A 16,615-nucleotide genomic window follows, 5' to 3' on the forward strand; every position below is an offset into this window, starting at 1 on the left:
CGCCGGCCTTGGGCGGGCGCGCGGGCGTCCGGCTGGCGCGCAGCGGCGCAGGCCGACGCCTCTGGAGCCCGGTCCGCACGCGGCTGCCGGCCGCCCGGACTCCGCTCTCCCCCTCTCTTGCCTGCCTGCTTGCTCGCCTGCCTGCCCGCCAGTCCCGGGCGGGGGCCCTGCTCTTTGATCTCCTGTCAACGGCCCGACAACGACCGCAGCCGCGGGGGGCGCCAGCCGGCCGGCCTCCTTAGCTTAGGCCCCTCCCACCAGCAGCAGCCGTGCCGAGTGAGCTGCAAGCGAAAGCGGACCGTCGGCACCTGCGGGCAGAGGCAAGGGGCAGCGCTCTCTCGGGAGGGACGGGGACACACACACACCTGCCTGCCTGCCGAAAAAAAGAAAGAAAAGGTGTATATACTAAGTTTTTTGGAGGGAAAACGGCCGGCTGTCGAAAGGGGCCCGCCTGCAAGGACGGGGACACACACACACACACACACACACACACACACACACACACACACACACACACGCCACGCCTGCCTCCCTGGAAAAAGGAGGAAAAAACTAAGTTTTTTGGAGGGAAAACGCACGGGAGCCGAAAAGGGGGCCGGCCTGCTTGCCGAGAGAGTCGAGGCGCGGGAAAGTGCACGGAGGGAGCACGGGAACGGGGAGGGGGAGAGAGAGAGACACAGAGACACACAGATGGACGAGAGACGAGACCGGAGAGGAAGGAGCTCCGGTCCACCTCGCTTGCTTGCTAGCTACGTCTGTCTTTTCACCGCTGAGAGAAGGTAGTGCACCGTTCCCGGAGGCGCTGCAATACCGGGCCGATGCGTGGAGAGGACGGAGCAAGCTCCTGATCCAGCTCCCTGTTCCAAAAATCCGTTTAATATGTGGTCCCCCGATGGGGGACGTATCAGATATTAAACTGATAAGAACAGATACTACACTTGATCTTAGCCAAAAGGCCGAGAAGCGATGCCCGACGCCGGCCTTGGGCGGGCGCGCGGGCGTCCGGCTGGCGCGCAGCGGCGCAGGCCGACGCCTCTGGAGCCCGGTCCGCACGCGGCTGCCGGCCGCCCGGACTCCGCTCTCCCCCTCTCTTGCCTGCCTGCTTGCTCGCCTGCCTGCCCGCCAGTCCCGGGCGGGGGCCCTGCTCTTTGATCTCCTGTCAACGGCCCGACAACGACCGCAGCCGCGGGGGGCGCCAGCCGGCCGGCCTCCTTAGCTTAGGCCCCTCCCACCAGCAGCAGCCGTGCCGAGTGAGCTGCAAGCGAAAGCGGACCGTCGGCACCTGCGGGCAGAGGCAAGGGGCAGCGCTCTCTCGGGAGGGACGGGGACACACACACACCTGCCTGCCTGCCGAAAAAAAGAAAGAAAAGGTGTATATACTAAGTTTTTTGGAGGGAAAACGGCCGGCTGTCGAAAGGGGCCCGCCTGCAAGGACGGGGACACACACACACACACACACACACACACACACACACACACACACACACACACACAAGCCACGCCTGCCTCCCTGGAAAAAGGAGGAAAAAACTAAGTTTTTTGGAGGGAAAACGCACGGGAGCCGAAAAGGGGGCCGGCCTGCTTGCCGAGAGAGTCGAGGCGCGGGAAAGTGCACGGAGGGAGCACGGGAACGGGGAGGGGGAGAGAGAGAGACACAGAGACACACAGATGGACGAGAGACGAGACCGGAGAGGAAGGAGCTCCGGTCCACCTCGCTTGCTTGCTAGCTACGTCTGTCTTTTCACCGCTGAGAGAAGGTAGTGCACCGTTCCCGGAGGCGCTGCAATACCGGGCCGATGCGTGGAGAGGACGGAGCAAGCTCCTGATCCAGCTCCCTGTTCCAAAAATCCGTTTAATATGTGGTCCCCCGATGGGGGACGTATCAGATATTAAACTGATAAGAACAGATACTACACTTGATCTTAGCCAAAAGGCCGAGAAGCGATGCCCGACGCCGGCCTTGGGCGGGCGCGCGGGCGTCCGGCTGGCGCGCAGCGGCGCAGGCCGACGCCTCTGGAGCCCGGTCCGCACGCGGCTGCCGGCCGCCCGGACTCCGCTCTCCCCCTCTCTTGCCTGCCTGCTTGCTCGCCTGCCTGCCCGCCAGTCCCGGGCGGGGGCCCTGCTCTTTGATCTCCTGTCAACGGCCCGACAACGACCGCAGCCGCGGGGGGCGCCAGCCGGCCGGCCTCCTTAGCTTAGGCCCCTCCCACCAGCAGCAGCCGTGCCGAGTGAGCTGCAAGCGAAAGCGGACCGTCGGCACCTGCGGGCAGAGGCAAGGGGCAGCGCTCTCTCGGGAGGGACGGGGACACACACACACCTGCCTGCCTGCCGAAAAAAAGAAAGAAAAGGTGTATATACTAAGTTTTTTGGAGGGAAAACGGCCGGCTGTCGAAAGGGGCCCGCCTGCAAGGACGGGGACACACACACACACACACACACACACACACACACACACACACACACACACACACAGCCACGCCTGCCTCCCTGGAAAAAGGAGGAAAAAACTAAGTTTTTTGGAGGGAAAACGCACGGGAGCCGAAAAGGGGGCCGGCCTGCTTGCCGAGAGAGTCGAGGCGCGGGAAAGTGCACGGAGGGAGCACGGGAACGGGGAGGGGGAGAGAGAGAGACACAGAGACACACAGATGGACGAGAGACGAGACCGGAGAGGAAGGAGCTCCGGTCCACCTCGCTTGCTTGCTAGCTACGTCTGTCTTTTCACCGCTGAGAGAAGGTAGTGCACCGTTCCCGGAGGCGCTGCAATACCGGGCCGATGCGTGGAGAGGACGGAGCAAGCTCCTGATCCAGCTCCCTGTTCCAAAAATCCGTTTAATATGTGGTCCCCCGATGGGGGACGTATCAGATATTAAACTGATAAGAACAGATACTACACTTGATCTTAGCCAAAAGGCCGAGAAGCGATGCCCGACGCCGGCCTTGGGCGGGCGCGCGGGCGTCCGGCTGGCGCGCAGCGGCGCAGGCCGACGCCTCTGGAGCCCGGTCCGCACGCGGCTGCCGGCCGCCCGGACTCCGCTCTCCCCCTCTCTTGCCTGCCTGCTTGCTCGCCTGCCTGCCCGCCAGTCCCGGGCGGGGGCCCTGCTCTTTGATCTCCTGTCAACGGCCCGACAACGACCGCAGCCGCGGGGGGCGCCAGCCGGCCGGCCTCCTTAGCTTAGGCCCCTCCCACCAGCAGCAGCCGTGCCGAGTGAGCTGCAAGCGAAAGCGGACCGTCGGCACCTGCGGGCAGAGGCAAGGGGCAGCGCTCTCTCGGGAGGGACGGGGACACACACACACCTGCCTGCCTGCCGAAAAAAAGAAAGAAAAGGTGTATATACTAAGTTTTTTGGAGGGAAAACGGCCGGCTGTCGAAAGGGGCCCGCCTGCAAGGACGGGGACACAAACGGGGAGGGGGAGAGAGAGAGACACAGAGACACACAGATGGACGAGAGACGAGACCGGAGAGGAAGGAGCTCCGGTCCACCTCGCTTGCTTGCTAGCTACGTCTGTCTTTTCACCGCTGAGAGAAGGTAGTGCACCGTTCCCGGAGGCGCTGCAATACCGGGCCGATGCGTGGAGAGGACGGAGCAAGCTCCTGATCCAGCTCCCTGTTCCAAAAATCCGTTTAATATGTGGTCCCCCGATGGGGGACGTATCAGATATTAAACTGATAAGAACAGATACTACACTTGATCTTAGCCAAAAGGCCGAGAAGCGATGCCCGACGCCGGCCTTGGGCGGGCGCGCGGGCGTCCGGCTGGCGCGCAGCGGCGCAGGCCGACGCCTCTGGAGCCCGGTCCGCACGCGGCTGCCGGCCGCCCGGACTCCGCTCTCCCCCTCTCTTGCCTGCCTGCTTGCTCGCCTGCCTGCCCGCCAGTCCCGGGCGGGGGCCCTGCTCTTTGATCTCCTGTCAACGGCCCGACAACGACCGCAGCCGCGGGGGGCGCCAGCCGGCCGGCCTCCTTAGCTTAGGCCCCTCCCACCAGCAGCAGCCGTGCCGAGTGAGCTGCAAGCGAAAGCGGACCGTCGGCACCTGCGGGCAGAGGCAAGGGGCAGCGCTCTCTCGGGAGGGACGGGGACACACACACACCTGCCTGCCTGCCGAAAAAAAGAAAGAAAAGGTGTATATACTAAGTTTTTTGGAGGGAAAACGGCCGGCTGTCGAAAGGGGCCCGCCTGCAAGGACGGGGACACACACACACACACACACACACACACACAAGCCACGCCTGCCTCCCTGGAAAAAGGAGGAAAAAACTAAGTTTTTTGGAGGGAAAACGCACGGGAGCCGAAAAGGGGGCCGGCCTGCTTGCCGAGAGAGTCGAGGCGCGGGAAAGTGCACGGAGGGAGCACGGGAACGGGGAGGGGGAGAGAGAGAGACACAGAGACACACAGATGGACGAGAGACGAGACCGGAGAGGAAGGAGCTCCGGTCCACCTCGCTTGCTTGCTAGCTACGTCTGTCTTTTCACCGCTGAGAGAAGGTAGTGCACCGTTCCCGGAGGCGCTGCAATACCGGGCCGATGCGTGGAGAGGACGGAGCAAGCTCCTGATCCAGCTCCCTGTTCCAAAAATCCGTTTAATATGTGGTCCCCCGATGGGGGACGTATCAGATATTAAACTGATAAGAACAGATACTACACTTGATCTTAGCCAAAAGGCCGAGAAGCGATGCCCGACGCCGGCCTTGGGCGGGCGCGCGGGCGTCCGGCTGGCGCGCAGCGGCGCAGGCCGACGCCTCTGGAGCCCGGTCCGCACGCGGCTGCCGGCCGCCCGGACTCCGCTCTCCCCCTCTCTTGCCTGCCTGCTTGCTCGCCTGCCTGCCCGCCAGTCCCGGGCGGGGGCCCTGCTCTTTGATCTCCTGTCAACGGCCCGACAACGACCGCAGCCGCGGGGGGCGCCAGCCGGCCGGCCTCCTTAGCTTAGGCCCCTCCCACCAGCAGCAGCCGTGCCGAGTGAGCTGCAAGCGAAAGCGGACCGTCGGCACCTGCGGGCAGAGGCAAGGGGCAGCGCTCTCTCGGGAGGGACGGGGACACACACACACCTGCCTGCCTGCCGAAAAAAAGAAAGAAAAGGTGTATATACTAAGTTTTTTGGAGGGAAAACGGCCGGCTGTCGAAAGGGGCCCGCCTGCAAGGACGGGGACACACACACACACACACACACACACACACACACACACACACACACACACACAAGCCACGCCTGCCTCCCTGGAAAAAGGAGGAAAAAACTAAGTTTTTTGGAGGGAAAACGCACGGGAGCCGAAAAGGGGGCCGGCCTGCTTGCCGAGAGAGTCGAGGCGCGGGAAAGTGCACGGAGGGAGCACGGGAACGGGGAGGGGGAGAGAGAGAGACACAGAGACACACAGATGGACGAGAGACGAGACCGGAGAGGAAGGAGCTCCGGTCCACCTCGCTTGCTTGCTAGCTACGTCTGTCTTTTCACCGCTGAGAGAAGGTAGTGCACCGTTCCCGGAGGCGCTGCAATACCGGGCCGATGCGTGGAGAGGACGGAGCAAGCTCCTGATCCAGCTCCCTGTTCCAAAAATCCGTTTAATATGTGGTCCCCCGATGGGGGACGTATCAGATATTAAACTGATAAGAACAGATACTACACTTGATCTTAGCCAAAAGGCCGAGAAGCGATGCCCGACGCCGGCCTTGGGCGGGCGCGCGGGCGTCCGGCTGGCGCGCAGCGGCGCAGGCCGACGCCTCTGGAGCCCGGTCCGCACGCGGCTGCCGGCCGCCCGGACTCCGCTCTCCCCCTCTCTTGCCTGCCTGCTTGCTCGCCTGCCTGCCCGCCAGTCCCGGGCGGGGGCCCTGCTCTTTGATCTCCTGTCAACGGCCCGACAACGACCGCAGCCGCGGGGGGCGCCAGCCGGCCGGCCTCCTTAGCTTAGGCCCCTCCCACCAGCAGCAGCCGTGCCGAGTGAGCTGCAAGCGAAAGCGGACCGTCGGCACCTGCGGGCAGAGGCAAGGGGCAGCGCTCTCTCGGGAGGGACGGGGACACACACACACCTGCCTGCCTGCCGAAAAAAAGAAAGAAAAGGTGTATATACTAAGTTTTTTGGAGGGAAAACGGCCGGCTGTCGAAAGGGGCCCGCCTGCAAGGACGGGGACACACACACACACACACACACACACACACACACACACACACACACAAGCCACGCCTGCCTCCCTGGAAAAAGGAGGAAAAAACTAAGTTTTTTGGAGGGAAAACGCACGGGAGCCGAAAAGGGGGCCGGCCTGCTTGCCGAGAGAGTCGAGGCGCGGGAAAGTGCACGGAGGGAGCACGGGAACGGGGAGGGGGAGAGAGAGAGACACAGAGACACACAGATGGACGAGAGACGAGACCGGAGAGGAAGGAGCTCCGGTCCACCTCGCTTGCTTGCTAGCTACGTCTGTCTTTTCACCGCTGAGAGAAGGTAGTGCACCGTTCCCGGAGGCGCTGCAATACCGGGCCGATGCGTGGAGAGGACGGAGCAAGCTCCTGATCCAGCTCCCTGTTCCAAAAATCCGTTTAATATGTGGTCCCCCGATGGGGGACGTATCAGATATTAAACTGATAAGAACAGATACTACACTTGATCTTAGCCAAAAGGCCGAGAAGCGATGCCCGACGCCGGCCTTGGGCGGGCGCGCGGGCGTCCGGCTGGCGCGCAGCGGCGCAGGCCGACGCCTCTGGAGCCCGGTCCGCACGCGGCTGCCGGCCGCCCGGACTCCGCTCTCCCCCTCTCTTGCCTGCCTGCTTGCTCGCCTGCCTGCCCGCCAGTCCCGGGCGGGGGCCCTGCTCTTTGATCTCCTGTCAACGGCCCGACAACGACCGCAGCCGCGGGGGGCGCCAGCCGGCCGGCCTCCTTAGCTTAGGCCCCTCCCACCAGCAGCAGCCGTGCCGAGTGAGCTGCAAGCGAAAGCGGACCGTCGGCACCTGCGGGCAGAGGCAAGGGGCAGCGCTCTCTCGGGAGGGACGGGGACACACACACACCTGCCTGCCTGCCGAAAAAAAGAAAGAAAAGGTGTATATACTAAGTTTTTTGGAGGGAAAACGGCCGGCTGTCGAAAGGGGCCCGCCTGCAAGGACGGGGACACACACACACACACACACACACACACACACAAGCCACGCCTGCCTCCCTGGAAAAAGGAGGAAAAAACTAAGTTTTTTGGAGGGAAAACGCACGGGAGCCGAAAAGGGGGCCGGCCTGCTTGCCGAGAGAGTCGAGGCGCGGGAAAGTGCACGGAGGGAGCACGGGAACGGGGAGGGGGAGAGAGAGAGACACAGAGACACACAGATGGACGAGAGACGAGACCGGAGAGGAAGGAGCTCCGGTCCACCTCGCTTGCTTGCTAGCTACGTCTGTCTTTTCACCGCTGAGAGAAGGTAGTGCACCGTTCCCGGAGGCGCTGCAATACCGGGCCGATGCGTGGAGAGGACGGAGCAAGCTCCTGATCCAGCTCCCTGTTCCAAAAATCCGTTTAATATGTGGTCCCCCGATGGGGGACGTATCAGATATTAAACTGATAAGAACAGATACTACACTTGATCTTAGCCAAAAGGCCGAGAAGCGATGCCCGACGCCGGCCTTGGGCGGGCGCGCGGGCGTCCGGCTGGCGCGCAGCGGCGCAGGCCGACGCCTCTGGAGCCCGGTCCGCACGCGGCTGCCGGCCGCCCGGACTCCGCTCTCCCCCTCTCTTGCCTGCCTGCTTGCTCGCCTGCCTGCCCGCCAGTCCCGGGCGGGGGCCCTGCTCTTTGATCTCCTGTCAACGGCCCGACAACGACCGCAGCCGCGGGGGGCGCCAGCCGGCCGGCCTCCTTAGCTTAGGCCCCTCCCACCAGCAGCAGCCGTGCCGAGTGAGCTGCAAGCGAAAGCGGACCGTCGGCACCTGCGGGCAGAGGCAAGGGGCAGCGCTCTCTCGGGAGGGACGGGGACACACACACACCTGCCTGCCTGCCGAAAAAAAGAAAGAAAAGGTGTATATACTAAGTTTTTTGGAGGGAAAACGGCCGGCTGTCGAAAGGGGCCCGCCTGCAAGGACGGGGACACACACACACACACACACACACACACACACACACACACACACACACACAAGCCACGCCTGCCTCCCTGGAAAAAGGAGGAAAAAACTAAGTTTTTTGGAGGGAAAACGCACGGGAGCCGAAAAGGGGGCCGGCCTGCTTGCCGAGAGAGTCGAGGCGCGGGAAAGTGCACGGAGGGAGCACGGGAACGGGGAGGGGGAGAGAGAGAGACACAGAGACACACAGATGGACGAGAGACGAGACCGGAGAGGAAGGAGCTCCGGTCCACCTCGCTTGCTTGCTAGCTACGTCTGTCTTTTCACCGCTGAGAGAAGGTAGTGCACCGTTCCCGGAGGCGCTGCAATACCGGGCCGATGCGTGGAGAGGACGGAGCAAGCTCCTGATCCAGCTCCCTGTTCCAAAAATCCGTTTAATATGTGGTCCCCCGATGGGGGACGTATCAGATATTAAACTGATAAGAACAGATACTACACTTGATCTTAGCCAAAAGGCCGAGAAGCGATGCCCGACGCCGGCCTTGGGCGGGCGCGCGGGCGTCCGGCTGGCGCGCAGCGGCGCAGGCCGACGCCTCTGGAGCCCGGTCCGCACGCGGCTGCCGGCCGCCCGGACTCCGCTCTCCCCCTCTCTTGCCTGCCTGCTTGCTCGCCTGCCTGCCCGCCAGTCCCGGGCGGGGGCCCTGCTCTTTGATCTCCTGTCAACGGCCCGACAACGACCGCAGCCGCGGGGGGCGCCAGCCGGCCGGCCTCCTTAGCTTAGGCCCCTCCCACCAGCAGCAGCCGTGCCGAGTGAGCTGCAAGCGAAAGCGGACCGTCGGCACCTGCGGGCAGAGGCAAGGGGCAGCGCTCTCTCGGGAGGGACGGGGACACACACACACCTGCCTGCCTGCCGAAAAAAAGAAAGAAAAGGTGTATATACTAAGTTTTTTGGAGGGAAAACGGCCGGCTGTCGAAAGGGGCCCGCCTGCAAGGACGGGGACACACACACACACACACACACACACACACACACACACACACACACACACAAGCCACGCCTGCCTCCCTGGAAAAAGGAGGAAAAAACTAAGTTTTTTGGAGGGAAAACGCACGGGAGCCGAAAAGGGGGCCGGCCTGCTTGCCGAGAGAGTCGAGGCGCGGGAAAGTGCACGGAGGGAGCACGGGAACGGGGAGGGGGAGAGAGAGAGACACAGAGACACACAGATGGACGAGAGACGAGACCGGAGAGGAAGGAGCTCCGGTCCACCTCGCTTGCTTGCTAGCTACGTCTGTCTTTTCACCGCTGAGAGAAGGTAGTGCACCGTTCCCGGAGGCGCTGCAATACCGGGCCGATGCGTGGAGAGGACGGAGCAAGCTCCTGATCCAGCTCCCTGTTCCAAAAATCCGTTTAATATGTGGTCCCCCGATGGGGGACGTATCAGATATTAAACTGATAAGAACAGATACTACACTTGATCTTAGCCAAAAGGCCGAGAAGCGATGCCCGACGCCGGCCTTGGGCGGGCGCGCGGGCGTCCGGCTGGCGCGCAGCGGCGCAGGCCGACGCCTCTGGAGCCCGGTCCGCACGCGGCTGCCGGCCGCCCGGACTCCGCTCTCCCCCTCTCTTGCCTGCCTGCTTGCTCGCCTGCCTGCCCGCCAGTCCCGGGCGGGGGCCCTGCTCTTTGATCTCCTGTCAACGGCCCGACAACGACCGCAGCCGCGGGGGGCGCCAGCCGGCCGGCCTCCTTAGCTTAGGCCCCTCCCACCAGCAGCAGCCGTGCCGAGTGAGCTGCAAGCGAAAGCGGACCGTCGGCACCTGCGGGCAGAGGCAAGGGGCAGCGCTCTCTCGGGAGGGACGGGGACACACACACACCTGCCTGCCTGCCGAAAAAAAGAAAGAAAAGGTGTATATACTAAGTTTTTTGGAGGGAAAACGGCCGGCTGTCGAAAGGGGCCCGCCTGCAAGGACGGGGACACACACACACACACACACACACACACACACACACACACACACACACAAGCCACGCCTGCCTCCCTGGAAAAAGGAGGAAAAAACTAAGTTTTTTGGAGGGAAAACGCACGGGAGCCGAAAAGGGGGCCGGCCTGCTTGCCGAGAGAGTCGAGGCGCGGGAAAGTGCACGGAGGGAGCACGGGAACGGGGAGGGGGAGAGAGAGAGACACAGAGACACACAGATGGACGAGAGACGAGACCGGAGAGGAAGGAGCTCCGGTCCACCTCGCTTGCTTGCTAGCTACGTCTGTCTTTTCACCGCTGAGAGAAGGTAGTGCACCGTTCCCGGAGGCGCTGCAATACCGGGCCGATGCGTGGAGAGGACGGAGCAAGCTCCTGATCCAGCTCCCTGTTCCAAAAATCCGTTTAATATGTGGTCCCCCGATGGGGGACGTATCAGATATTAAACTGATAAGAACAGATACTACACTTGATCTTAGCCAAAAGGCCGAGAAGCGATGCCCGACGCCGGCCTTGGGCGGGCGCGCGGGCGTCCGGCTGGCGCGCAGCGGCGCAGGCCGACGCCTCTGGAGCCCGGTCCGCACGCGGCTGCCGGCCGCCCGGACTCCGCTCTCCCCCTCTCTTGCCTGCCTGCTTGCTCGCCTGCCTGCCCGCCAGTCCCGGGCGGGGGCCCTGCTCTTTGATCTCCTGTCAACGGCCCGACAACGACCGCAGCCGCGGGGGGCGCCAGCCGGCCGGCCTCCTTAGCTTAGGCCCCTCCCACCAGCAGCAGCCGTGCCGAGTGAGCTGCAAGCGAAAGCGGACCGTCGGCACCTGCGGGCAGAGGCAAGGGGCAGCGCTCTCTCGGGAGGGACGGGGACACACACACACCTGCCTGCCTGCCGAAAAAAAGAAAGAAAAGGTGTATATACTAAGTTTTTTGGAGGGAAAACGGCCGGCTGTCGAAAGGGGCCCGCCTGCAAGGACGGGGACACACACACACACACACACACACACACACACACACACACACACACACACAAGCCACGCCTGCCTCCCTGGAAAAAGGAGGAAAAAACTAAGTTTTGTTTTTTGGAGGGAAAACGCACGGGAGCCGAAAAGGGGGCCGGCCTGCTTGCCGAGAGAGTCGAGGCGCGGGAAAGTGCACGGAGGGAGCACGGGAACGGGGAGGGGGAGAGAGAGAGACACAGAGACACACAGATGGACGAGAGACGAGACCGGAGAGGAAGGAGCTCCGGTCCACCTCGCTTGCTTGCTAGCTACGTCTGTCTTTTCACCGCTGAGAGAAGGTAGTGCACCGTTCCCGGAGGCGCTGCAATACCGGGCCGATGCGTGGAGAGGACGGAGCAAGCTCCTGATCCAGCTCCCTGTTCCAAAAATCCGTTTAATATGTGGTCCCCCGATGGGGGACGTATCAGATATTAAACTGATAAGAACAGATACTACACTTGATCTTAGCCAAAAGGCCGAGAAGCGATGCCCGACGCCGGCCTTGGGCGGGCGCGCGGGCGTCCGGCTGGCGCGCAGCGGCGCAGGCCGACGCCTCTGGAGCCCGGTCCGCACGCGGCTGCCGGCCGCCCGGACTCCGCTCTCCCCCTCTCTTGCCTGCCTGCTTGCTCGCCTGCCTGCCCGCCAGTCCCGGGCGGGGGCCCTGCTCTTTGATCTCCTGTCAACGGCCCGACAACGACCGCAGCCGCGGGGGGCGCCAGCCGGCCGGCCTCCTTAGCTTAGGCCCCTCCCACCAGCAGCAGCCGTGCCGAGTGAGCTGCAAGCGAAAGCGGACCGTCGGCACCTGCGGGCAGAGGCAAGGGGCAGCGCTCTCTCGGGAGGGACGGGGACACACACACACCTGCCTGCCTGCCGAAAAAAAGAAAGAAAAGGTGTATATACTAAGTTTTTTGGAGGGAAAACGGCCGGCTGTCGAAAGGGGCCCGCCTGCAAGGACGGGGACACACACACACACACACACACACACACACACACACACACACACACACACACAAGCCACGCCTGCCTCCCTGGAAAAAGGAGGAAAAAACTAAGTTTTTTGGAGGGAAAACGCACGGGAGCCGAAAAGGGGGCCGGCCTGCTTGCCGAGAGAGTCGAGGCGCGGGAAAGTGCACGGAGGGAGCACGGGAACGGGGAGGGGGAGAGAGAGAGACACAGAGACACACAGATGGACGAGAGACGAGACCGGAGAGGAAGGAGCTCCGGTCCACCTCGCTTGCTTGCTAGCTACGTCTGTCTTTTCACCGCTGAGAGAAGGTAGTGCACCGTTCCCGGAGGCGCTGCAATACCGGGCCGATGCGTGGAGAGGACGGAGCAAGCTCCTGATCCAGCTCCCTGTTCCAAAAATCCGTTTAATATGTGGTCCCCCGATGGGGGACGTATCAGATATTAAACTGATAAGAACAGATACTACACTTGATCTTAGCCAAAAGGCCGAGAAGCGATGCCCGACGCCGGCCTTGGGCGGGCGCGCGGGCGTCCGGCTGGCGCGCAGCGGCGCAGGCCGACGCCTCTGGAGCCCGGTCCGCACGCGGCTGCCGGCCGCCCGGACTCCGCTCTCCCCCTCTCTTGCCTGCCTGCTTGCTCGCCTGCCTGCCCGCCAGTCCCGGGCGGGGGCCCTGCTCTTTGATCTCCTGTCAACGGCCCGACAACGACCGCAGCCGCGGGGGGCGCCAGCCGGCCGGCCTCCTTAGCTTAGGCCCCTCCCACCAGCAGCAGCCGTGCCGAGTGAGCTGCAAGCGAAAGCGGACCGTCGGCACCTGCGGGCAGAGGCAAGGGGCAGCGCTCTCTCGGGAGGGACGGGGACACACACACACCTGCCTGCCTGCCGAAAAAAAGAAAGAAAAGGTGTATATACTAAGTTTTTTGGAGGGAAAACGGCCGGCTGTCGAAAGGGGCCCGCCTGCAAGGACGGGGACACACACACACACACACACACACACACACACACACACACACACACACACACAAGCCACGCCTGCCTCCCTGGAAAAAGGAGGAAAAAACTAAGTTTTTTGGAGGGAAAACGCACGGGAGCCGAAAAGGGGGCCGGCCTGCTTGCCGAGAGAGTCGAGGCGCGGGAAAGTGCACGGAGGGAGCACGGGAACGGGGAGGGGGAGAGAGAGAGACACAGAGACACACAGATGGACGAGAGACGAGACCGGAGAGGAAGGAGCTCCGGTCCACCTCGCTTGCTTGCTAGCTACGTCTGTCTTTTCACCGCTGAGAGAAGGTAGTGCACCGTTCCCGGAGGCGCTGCAATACCGGGCCGATGCGTGGAGAGGACGGAGCAAGCTCCTGATCCAGCTCCCTGTTCCAAAAATCCGTTTAATATGTGGTCCCCCGATGGGGGACGTATCAGATATTAAACTGATAAGAACAGATACTACACTTGATCTTAGCCAAAAGGCCGAGAAGCGATGCCCGACGCCGGCCTTGGGCGGGCGCGCGGGCGTCCGGCTGGCGCGCAGCGGCGCAGGCCGACGCCTCTGGAGCCCGGTCCGCACGCGGCTGCCGGCCGCCCGGACTCCGCTCTCCCCCTCTCTTGCCTGCCTGCTTGCTCGCCTGCCTGCCCGCCAGTCCCGGGCGGGGGCCCTGCTCTTTGATCTCCTGTCAACGGCCCGACAACGACCGCAGCCGCGGGGGGCGCCAGCCGGCCGGCCTCCTTAGCTTAGGCCCCTCCCACCAGCAGCAGCCGTGCCGAGTGAGCTGCAAGCGAAAGCGGACCGTCGGCACCTGCGGGCAGAGGCAAGGGGCAGCGCTCTCTCGGGAGGGACGGGGACACACACACACCTGCCTGCCTGCCGAAAAAAAGAAAGAAAAGGTGTATATACTAAGTTTTTTGGAGGGAAAACGGCCGGCTGTCGAAAGGGGCCCGCCTGCAAGGACGGGGACACACACACACACACACACACACACACACACACACACACACACACACACAAGCCACGCCTGCCTCCCTGGAAAAAGGAGGAAAAAACTAAGTTTTTTGGAGGGAAAACGCACGGGAGCCGAAAAGGGGGCCGGCCTGCTTGCCGAGAGAGTCGAGGCGCGGGAAAGTGCACGGAGGGAGCACGGGAACGGGGAGGGGGAGAGAGAGAGACACAGAGACACACAGATGGACGAGAGACGAGACCGGAGAGGAAGGAGCTCCGGTCCACCTCGCTTGCTTGCTAGCTACGTCTGTCTTTTCACCGCTGAGAGAAGGTAGTGCACCGTTCCCGGAGGCGCTGCAATACCGGGCCGATGCGTGGAGAGGACGGAGCAAGCTCCTGATCCAGCTCCCTGTTCCAAAAATCCGTTTAATATGTGGTCCCCCGATGGGGGACGTATCAGATATTAAACTGATAAGAACAGATACTACACTTGATCTTAGCCAAAAGGCCGAGAAGCGATGCCCGACGCCGGCCTTGGGCGGGCGCGCGGGCGTCCGGCTGGCGCGCAGCGGCGCAGGCCGACGCCTCTGGAGCCCGGTCCGCACGCGGCTGCCGGCCGCCCGGACTCCGCTCTCCCCCTCTCTTGCCTGCCTGCTTGCTCGCCTGCCTGCCCGCCAGTCCCGGGCGGGGGCCCTGCTCTTTGATCTCCTGTCAACGGCCCGACAACGACCGCAGCCGCGGGGGGCGCCAGCCGGCCGGCCTCCTTAGCTTAGGCCCCTCCCACCAGCAGCAGCCGTGCCGAGTGAGCTGCAAGCGAAAGCGGACCGTCGGCACCTGCGGGCAGAGGCAAGGGGCAGCGCTCTCTCGGGAGGGACGGGGACACACACACACCTGCCTGCCTGCCGAAAAAAAGAAAGAAAAGGTGTATATACTAAGTTTTTTGGAGGGAAAACGGCCGGCTGTCGAAAGGGGCCCGCCTGCAAGGACGGGGACACACACACACACACACACACACACACACACACACACACACACACACACACAAGCCACGCCTGCCTCCCTGGAAAAAGGAGGAAAAAACTAAGTTTTTTGGAGGGAAAACGCACGGGAGCCGAAAAGGGGGCCGGCCTGCTTGCCGAGAGAGTCGAGGCGCGGGAAAGTGCACGGAGGGAGCACGGGAACGGGGAGGGGGAGAGAGAGAGACACAGAGACACACAGATGGACGAGAGACGAGACCGGAGAGGAAGGAGCTCCGGTCCACCTCGCTTGCTTGCTAGCTACGTCTGTCTTTTCACCGCTGAGAGAAGGTAGTGCACCGTTCCCGGAGGCGCTGCAATACCGGGCCGATGCGTGGAGAGGACGGAGCAAGCTCCTGATCCAGCTCCCTGTTCCAAAAATCCGTTTAATATGTGGTCCCCCGATGGGGGACGTATCAGATATTAAACTGATAAGAACAGATACTACACTTGATCTTAGCCAAAAGGCCGAGAAGCGATGCCCGACGCCGGCCTTGGGCGGGCGCGCGGGCGTCCGGCTGGCGCGCAGCGGCGCAGGCCGACGCCTCTGGAGCCCGGTCCGCACGCGGCTGCCGGCCGCCCGGACTCCGCTCTCCCCCTCTCTTGCCTGCCTGCTTGCTCGCCTGCCTGCCCGCCAGTCCCGGGCGGGGGCCCTGCTCTTTGATCTCCTGTCAACGGCCCGACAACGACCGCAGCCGCGGGGGGCGCCAGCCGGCCGGCCTCCTTAGCTTAGGCCCCTCCCACCAGCAGCAGCCGTGCCGAGTGAGCTGCAAGCGAAAGCGGACCGTCGGCACCTGCGGGCAGAGGCAAGGGGCAGCGCTCTCTCGGGAGGGACGGGGACACACACACACCTGCCTGCCTGCCGAAAAAAAGAAAGAAAAGGTGTATATACTAAGTTTTTTGGAGGGAAAACGGCCGGCTGTCGAAAGGGGCCCGCCTGCAAGGACGGGGACACACACACACACACACACACACACACACACACACACACACACACACACAAGCCACGCCTGCCTCCCTGGAAAAAGGAGGAAAAAACTAAGTTTTTTGGAGGGAAAACGCACGGGAGCCGAAAAGGGGGCCGGCCTGCTTGCCGAGAGAGTCGAGGCGCGGGAAAGTGCACGGAGGGAGCACGGGAACGGGGAGGGGGAGAGAGAGAGACACAGAGACACACAGATGGACGAGAGACGAGACCGGAGAGGAAGGAGCTCCGGTCCACCTCGCTTGCTTGCTAGCTACGTCTGTCTTTTCACCGCTGAGAGAAGGTAGTGCACCGTTCCCGGAGGCGCTGCAATACCGGGCCGATGCGTGGAGAGGACGGAGCAAGCTCCTGATCCAGCTCCCTGTTCCAAAAATCCGTTTAATATGTGGTCCCCCGATGGGGGACGTATCAGATATTAAACTGATAAGAACAGATACTACACTTGATCTTAGCCAAAAGGCCGAGAAGCGATGCCCGACGCCGGCCTTGGGCGGGCGCGCGGGCGTCCGGCTGGCGCGCAGCGGCGCAGGCCGACGCCTCTGGAGCCCGGTCCGCACGCGGCTGCCGGCCGCCCGGACTCCGCTCTCCCCCTCTCTTGCCTGCCTGCTTGCTCGCCTGCCTGCCCGCCAGTCCCGGGCGGGGGCCCTGCTCTTTGATCTCCTGTCAACGGCCCGACAACGACCGCAGCCGCGGGGGGCGCCAGCCGGCCGGCCTCCTTAGCTTAGGCCCCTCCCACCAGC

The 16,615-nt window shown here is 63.1% G+C and overlaps 17 non-coding genes across 17 annotated transcripts; all 17 read right to left on the reverse strand.

Moving 5' to 3' along the window:
* Positions 1-777: 777 nt before the first annotated feature.
* On the reverse strand, positions 778-968 carry LOC148808610 (U2 spliceosomal RNA). Its single transcript, XR_016088076.1, has one exon. It is a non-coding gene; the product is annotated as a U2 spliceosomal RNA (small nuclear RNA).
* A 787-nt stretch (positions 969-1,755) lies between these two features.
* Positions 1,756-1,946, reverse strand: LOC148808611 (U2 spliceosomal RNA). The gene has a single exon (XR_016088078.1). It is a non-coding gene; the product is annotated as a U2 spliceosomal RNA (small nuclear RNA).
* A 786-nt stretch (positions 1,947-2,732) lies between these two features.
* Positions 2,733-2,923, reverse strand: LOC148808612 (U2 spliceosomal RNA). The gene has a single exon (XR_016088079.1). It is a non-coding gene; the product is annotated as a U2 spliceosomal RNA (small nuclear RNA).
* Positions 2,924-3,525: 602 nt separating this feature from the next.
* LOC148808613 (U2 spliceosomal RNA) lies at positions 3,526-3,716 on the reverse strand. Its single transcript, XR_016088080.1, has one exon. It is a non-coding gene; the product is annotated as a U2 spliceosomal RNA (small nuclear RNA).
* Positions 3,717-4,479: 763 nt separating this feature from the next.
* Positions 4,480-4,670, reverse strand: LOC148808614 (U2 spliceosomal RNA). Its single transcript, XR_016088081.1, has one exon. It is a non-coding gene; the product is annotated as a U2 spliceosomal RNA (small nuclear RNA).
* Positions 4,671-5,455: 785 nt separating this feature from the next.
* LOC148808615 (U2 spliceosomal RNA) lies at positions 5,456-5,646 on the reverse strand. Its single transcript, XR_016088082.1, has one exon. It is a non-coding gene; the product is annotated as a U2 spliceosomal RNA (small nuclear RNA).
* Positions 5,647-6,425: 779 nt separating this feature from the next.
* LOC148808616 (U2 spliceosomal RNA) lies at positions 6,426-6,616 on the reverse strand. The gene has a single exon (XR_016088083.1). It is a non-coding gene; the product is annotated as a U2 spliceosomal RNA (small nuclear RNA).
* A 765-nt stretch (positions 6,617-7,381) lies between these two features.
* On the reverse strand, positions 7,382-7,572 carry LOC148808617 (U2 spliceosomal RNA). The gene has a single exon (XR_016088084.1). It is a non-coding gene; the product is annotated as a U2 spliceosomal RNA (small nuclear RNA).
* A 783-nt stretch (positions 7,573-8,355) lies between these two features.
* LOC148808618 (U2 spliceosomal RNA) lies at positions 8,356-8,546 on the reverse strand. Its single transcript, XR_016088085.1, has one exon. It is a non-coding gene; the product is annotated as a U2 spliceosomal RNA (small nuclear RNA).
* Positions 8,547-9,329: 783 nt separating this feature from the next.
* On the reverse strand, positions 9,330-9,520 carry LOC148808619 (U2 spliceosomal RNA). The gene has a single exon (XR_016088086.1). It is a non-coding gene; the product is annotated as a U2 spliceosomal RNA (small nuclear RNA).
* A 781-nt stretch (positions 9,521-10,301) lies between these two features.
* LOC148808620 (U2 spliceosomal RNA) lies at positions 10,302-10,492 on the reverse strand. Its single transcript, XR_016088087.1, has one exon. It is a non-coding gene; the product is annotated as a U2 spliceosomal RNA (small nuclear RNA).
* A 788-nt stretch (positions 10,493-11,280) lies between these two features.
* LOC148808621 (U2 spliceosomal RNA) lies at positions 11,281-11,471 on the reverse strand. The gene has a single exon (XR_016088089.1). It is a non-coding gene; the product is annotated as a U2 spliceosomal RNA (small nuclear RNA).
* A 785-nt stretch (positions 11,472-12,256) lies between these two features.
* LOC148808622 (U2 spliceosomal RNA) lies at positions 12,257-12,447 on the reverse strand. Its single transcript, XR_016088090.1, has one exon. It is a non-coding gene; the product is annotated as a U2 spliceosomal RNA (small nuclear RNA).
* A 785-nt stretch (positions 12,448-13,232) lies between these two features.
* On the reverse strand, positions 13,233-13,423 carry LOC148808623 (U2 spliceosomal RNA). Its single transcript, XR_016088091.1, has one exon. It is a non-coding gene; the product is annotated as a U2 spliceosomal RNA (small nuclear RNA).
* A 783-nt stretch (positions 13,424-14,206) lies between these two features.
* LOC148808624 (U2 spliceosomal RNA) lies at positions 14,207-14,397 on the reverse strand. Its single transcript, XR_016088092.1, has one exon. It is a non-coding gene; the product is annotated as a U2 spliceosomal RNA (small nuclear RNA).
* Positions 14,398-15,182: 785 nt separating this feature from the next.
* LOC148808625 (U2 spliceosomal RNA) lies at positions 15,183-15,373 on the reverse strand. Its single transcript, XR_016088093.1, has one exon. It is a non-coding gene; the product is annotated as a U2 spliceosomal RNA (small nuclear RNA).
* Positions 15,374-16,156: 783 nt separating this feature from the next.
* LOC148808626 (U2 spliceosomal RNA) lies at positions 16,157-16,347 on the reverse strand. Its single transcript, XR_016088094.1, has one exon. It is a non-coding gene; the product is annotated as a U2 spliceosomal RNA (small nuclear RNA).
* Positions 16,348-16,615: the final 268 nt, after the last annotated feature.

Source organism: Atractosteus spatula, unplaced genomic scaffold (genome assembly GCF_055471065.1).
Source record: "Atractosteus spatula isolate fAtrSpa1 unplaced genomic scaffold, fAtrSpa1.hap1 Scaffold_21, whole genome shotgun sequence".
NCBI lineage: Eukaryota > Metazoa > Chordata > Actinopteri > Semionotiformes > Lepisosteidae > Atractosteus > Atractosteus spatula.